Genomic DNA, 6,442 nt, shown 5'->3' with positions numbered 1-6,442 from the left:
AAACACCTCAAATAAGCAAAAATAAACAACAGTCCATCATTACTTTAAGACAGGAAGGTCAGTCAACCCGGAAAATGTAAATATTTTTTTTATGTTCCTTCAAGTGCAGTCACATAAACCATGTGGACCGACACAGGAAAGGAAGACCCAGAGTTACCTCTGCTGCAGAGGTTCATTAGAGTTAACTGCACCTCTGTTTGCAGCCCAAATAAATGTTTCACAGAGTTCAAGTAACAGACACATCCCAACATCAACTGTTCAGAAGAGACTGCGTGAATCAGTCCTTCATGGTCGAATTGCTGCAAAGAAACCACTACTAAAGGACACCAATAATAAGAAGAGACTCGCTTGGGCCAAGAAACACGAGTAATGGACATTAGACAGGTGATAATCTGGCCTTTGGTCTGATGAGTCCAAATTTTAGATTTTTTTGTTCCAACCACCGTGTCTTTGTAAGAAGCAGAGTAGGTGAACAGATGTTCTCTGCATGTGTGGTTCCCACCATGAAGCAAGGGGGAAGAGGTGTGATGGTGCTTTGCTGGTGACACTGTCAGTGATTTATTTAAAAATCAAGGCACACTTTTCTTTTACCCCATTTTCTCCCTAATTTTGTGGTATCCAATTGGTAGTTACAGTCTTGTTTCATCGCTGCAACTCCCGTACGGACTCGGGAGAGACGACGATAGAGAGCCGTGCATCCTCCGAAACACAACTCAACCAAGCCGCACTGCTTCTTGACACAATGCCCACTTAACCCGGAAGCTAGCCGCACCAATATGTCGGAGGAAACACTGTGCACCTGGCGACCATGTCAGCGTGCCCGCCACAGGAGTCACTACTGCACGATGGGACAAGGGCATCCCTGCCGGCCAAACCCTCCCCTAAGCCGGACGATGCTGGCCCAATTGTGCGCCGCCCCATGGGTCTCCCGGTTTGCGGAATTCAAGGCACACTTTTAAAAAAAACACACACATAAGCAGCATGGCTACCACAGCATTCTGCAGCGATACGCCATCCCATCTGGTTTGTCCCATCTGGTTTGCGCTTACTGGTACTATCATTTTTTGGGGGGGGTTTGGTTGAGTTGGACTATAGAATGAAGGAAAAGCAGACAAGTGCTCAGCATATGTGGTAACTCCTTCGACTGTTGGAAAAGCATTCCTGGTTGAGAGAATACCAAGAGTGTGCAAAGCTGTCATCAAGGCAAAGGGGGGCTACTTTGAAGATTCTCAGATATAAAATATATTTAGATTTGTTTAACACTTTTTTGGTTACTACATGATTCCATATGTGTCATTTCATAGTTTTGATGACTTCACTATTATTCTACAATGTAGAAAGTAGTAAAAAATGAAGAAAAACCCTTGAATGAGTAGGTGTGTCCACACTTTTGACTGGTACTGTAACTCATCACAGTGATGCACATAAATGAAAAGCTCATCAAAGGGCCTACTCGCACACTGTCCATAAGCACTGTCTATATACAGGGCCAAATCTTGACTTTACATAATTAAGGCCTATACTGTATGTATAATTTGCATCAAAACATGTACTGTAATGATAATCAACAGAAGGACTTCCGTGAAAATTCCAGTCATGCACACTGTCTTCAACAGAAACCAAACTGAACCAAGCGGGGCGGGACCTATATATCCAATAGAAACTCTGGTAGCACTTCCTAATAACTCCACGTAATAAAGAATTTGTAATGGATTAGTAAATAGATTATTCATCATTTATTCATCATTACTCCATTCATAAGACGTTTAATATAGGTCATCTAAACCATTTAATAATCATTAGTTACGTCTTTTTGCATGGCCTCGTCTAATGTGTGTGCTATTCACACTTTATAGGTACAATAGAAATGTTTTGAGTGACCAGTGTAACTTTTCACAAGAAGATGGACATGCCTTTGGTAGACAGTCCAGCTGTACCTGATGCTCCTTAAGGTCTGAAAATAGCCTAGAATATACAGTATCAATGGTAAAAGAACAAGGACACAACACAGGATGTTTAAAGGTGCAATTGCAGACGTTTTTATCTCAAAATCAAATCATTTCTGGGTAACCTTAAAATGGTCAAAAAGAAACAAAAAATAGCTTCTTAGCAAAGGGAAATTTCTCAAGAAAGAATTTTGCTAGGACTGTCTAGGAGTGGTCTGGGTGGGAGGGGAAACCTAAAAAACTACAGTAGCTGTTATTGACAGAGAGGTTTGGAACTCTTTCTTAATGGTCTATCAACTCATTTACTGCCAGGCAGGCCAAAACTTCGTCCCACCAAAACAGGCAAAAAAAATTTAAGTAGAAGGGCATTATCATAATTTTCACAATTTCACAGTATTATTTCAACCTCATATTGTGGAAATATATATGAAACACAGGAAAATCTAGTGTTTGACTGCGCTGGGCCTTTAAGGAAATATATCAAACATTTTATTCACGAAAACTGTTGTAAAACAACTGTTGCAAGAACATGAGGAAGAGTTGTAATGTAGAGGTCTGCACCAGACTGATTTATTCATCCCGCTCCTGCCTGCACCCGCTCCCGCCCTCACCCGCAGCTTTCCACTGCTGGCTTTCTCTCTGACTCCCACCCGCTACTGCAAGAACTGATCCCGAACCCATCTGCAGCCCTCTATTATAATGTGAATGTTTTGCTAATGTTGTCAACCTTGGTTGTTCTCTCTATTCCTCCATTACTACCGATAGGCCTATGTGATTGAGGTAGATATGTTCCATGTATGATTTGCAGATAGAAATGTTACATCTATAACTTTAAAATGCTTCCAGTGCTTCAGTCCTTTAACCACAGACTATTTTCACACGGCTTCGTTTGGCGGCACTTTTACTGGGCCTTTAACGGTAGTAACTATTTAAACATAATGGGATAATTCAGTGAACTTATGAATTCAGATATTTATTTCCCTACCTCGCACGCAGTCTATAGACTGCTCTAAGGCGTGACTGCAATCCACACTTTGGTTTTGGTAGAAATATCACTGCCAAGAAATGCTAACTTTAGCATTTTCAGACAATTTAAAAAATTTTTTACTCCGCATAGAGTGAGTCTGAAGTCACACATCACACTATTACAACAGTGTGACTGTTTTGTAATAAAATGTTCAAGATATTTAAACATCATCTGTATTGTGTGCTTATTGTTTAACCGTTGGTATGTTCTAGGGGACTTTTTGAAACCTTCAGTCCTAGGAGGTACTTCTAGAATGTCTACCGATGAATGACATGTCCATCTTTTTGTGAGAAATTACACTGGTCACTCAAAGCATTTATAAAGTATGAATAGCCGACACTTTAGATCAGGCCTTGCAAAAATACTTAACTAATGATTAGAAAATGGTTTATACAGACCTAAAAAAAAAACGGCCTCACTGTCAACTGCGTTTATTTTCAGCAAACTTAACATGTGTAAATATTTGTATGAACGTAACAAGATTCAACATAAACTGAACAAGTTCCACAGACATGTGACTAACAGAAATGGAATAATGTGTCCCTGAACAAAGGGGGGGTCAAAATCAAAAGCAACAGTCAGTATATGGTGTGGCCACCAGCTGCATTAAGTACTGCTGTGAATCTCCTCATGGACTGCACCAGATTTGACCGTTCTTGCTTTGAGATGATACCCCACTCTTCTACCAAGGCACCTGCAAGTTCCCGGACATTTCTGGGGGGAATGGCCTTAGCTCTCACCCTCCGATCAAACAGGTCCCAGACGTGCTCAATGGGATTGAGATCCGGGCTCTTCGCTGGCCATGGCAGAACAATGACATTCCTGTCTTGCAGGAAATCACTCACAGAAGGAGCAGTATGGCTGGTGGCATTGTCATGCTGGAGGGTCATGTCAGGATGAGCCTGCAGGAAGGGTACTACATGAAGGAGGACGATGTCTCGTTGAGATTGCCTGCAATGGCAACAAGCTCAGTCCAATGATGCTGTGACACACCGCCCCAGACCATGACGGACCCTCCACCTCCAACTCGATCCCACTCCAGAGTACAGGCTTCGGTGTAACAATCATTCCTTCAACGATAAACGTGAATGCGACCATCACCCCCGGTGAGACAAAACCGCGACTCGTCAGTGAAGAGCACTTATTGCCAGTCCTGTCTGGTCCAGCGACGGTGGGTTTGTGCCCATAGGCGACGTTGTTGCCGGTGATGTCTGGTGAGGACCTGCCTTACAACAGGCCTACAAGCCCTCAGTCCAGCCTCTCTCAGCCTATTGCGGACAGTCTGAGCACTGATGGAGAGATTGTGCGTCCCTGGTGTGACTCGGGCAGTTGTTGTTGTCATCCTGTACCTGTCCCGCAGGTGTGATGTTCGGATGTACCGAATGTACTGTGCAGGTGTTGTTACACGTGGTCTGCCACTGCGAGGACGATCAGCTGTCCGTCTTGTCTCCCTGTAGTGCTGTCTTTTTTCTTTTGGTGCTTTTCAGAGTCCGTAGAAAGGCCTCTTTAGTGTCCTAAGTTTTCATAACTGTGACCTTAATTGCCTACAGTCTGTAAACTGTTAGTGTCTTAACAACCGTTGCACAGGTACATGTTCATTAAGCACGGGAAACAGTTGTTTAAACCCTTTACAATGAAGATCTGTGAAGTTATTTGGATTTTTATGAATTATCTTTGAAAGACAGGGTCCTAAAAAAGGGGAGTTTCTTTTTCTGCTGAGTTTATATTAAACATTTTATGAATGAGTAATGATGAATAAGTGATGAATAAACTATTTACTGATCCATTATAAATACTTTATTACATGGAGTTATTATAAAGTGATACCGAAACTTGTTTTCATTATGAAACGATTTGCTATGGTGTGCACTAATGAATACACACTGTATCTCTAACAAGCCAAGATTGGGCTGGCAACCAACAGCCAGCTCTGGTGAAGAAGTGACTCCAGAACCTAAATATAGCAGGAGAATCACTGTAATAACCCCTTTAAAAAGAAGTCCATGTGCCTCCGCCCCAAATGGCGCTCTATCCCCAATAGTACATTACTGTTGACCAGCGCCCTATGTAAGGATTCGGAATAGAGTTCCATTTGGGACACAGATTCATCCTTATAATGAGGAAGCACTCTCTCTCTCTCTCTCTCCAGTTAAACTTGGACCAGACAAATATGTGATTTTTTTTGTAAAGTTAATCTGGACTGCTCTGTAATATTGTAACTCGGGACTGCTAAGGAAAATATTTTGATAGAGTTTGAGAGTTGTGGGGAGAAGTATGCTCTATGCAGCATAGCACACACAAATACATAGGCTTAGATAGTCTGTCCTCTTACGGTCATAGGGCTGGTCAATAAATATCTGTCTATACCCTCATCCTCTTTATGAATTCTGAAAAAAGTTGATCCCCCTCCAGCTCTGACACGTGTTTCGTGCACTGTTTGTTATTCCCTTAAAAACGTGAATGCCAGGCTTCTACTGTAAACAAACGGTTGATACATGTGGTATTTTTCTGTGTTTTATAGGCAGCTCATTGGAATGCTGTAAGATTTCTATTAATAAACAAATATAAAGATGCACTTTTACATTGAGCTTCCCATTGAACTTCTAACTACAACTATTTCCACATTTGGATCCATTTGATATGAATTCCAGTCAGATGAATTCCTGTATGGACTTCGTACAAAAGCATTCCATAGAATTCCTGGTGTGATTCACTTTATCATCATGTAAGAAGAGTAGGATGCCACACGGTGGCAGTAGAATTCACTGCATGAAAAGTTATTTATATATATATATTTTTTTCATGTGATTTATTTATTTATTTCACAAAAGGGGCCAAACGTTAAATCAACCACTTTATTGTTTCTAGCAAGTAGGAAAACATTTGTTTCTAATTGTTTAGTTAGGTGTATGTTTTATCTCATCAAACCCTTTCTCTTTACACATGTAGGTTGGTCATACCACGTATAGGGCCTAGTCCCAAACTCGGTCCTCGGGACCCCAAGGGGTGCACGTTTAGTTTTTTTCCTTAACACTACACAGCTGATTCAAATTATCAAAGCTTGAAGATTAGTTGATTATTTGAATTAGCTGTGTAGTGCTAGGGGCAAAAACCAAAACGTGCGCCACTTTTGATTGAACCTTTATAGGCCTAACTATCAAAATATTTCGATGTCATCTCAACAGTTGAGAATATGGGGTCAATGGATAATTTTTTTCTACAGTGAATTTTATTGAAAGTAATTTTATTGTCATTGCTAATGCATGATGGTTTTGTTAAACAATCCAATTGTCCAAAAAAGAACAGCATTGATCACCCGATGGTGATTCCATATTATCCATTTTACCATTACAGCACGTTATCACTACGTCAATACACCCCCCTCACCTTAAGAACCGTCGCCTTTTCTCCTGCTCCTCCTCCTCTCAGTCGTTTTATGCCCACCGAACTCCGGGCGCAGAGTCCGCTT

This window comes from Oncorhynchus tshawytscha, linkage group LG27, assembly GCF_018296145.1.
Source record: "Oncorhynchus tshawytscha isolate Ot180627B linkage group LG27, Otsh_v2.0, whole genome shotgun sequence".
NCBI lineage: Eukaryota > Metazoa > Chordata > Actinopteri > Salmoniformes > Salmonidae > Oncorhynchus > Oncorhynchus tshawytscha.
This window is presented reverse-complemented; position numbering follows the sequence as displayed.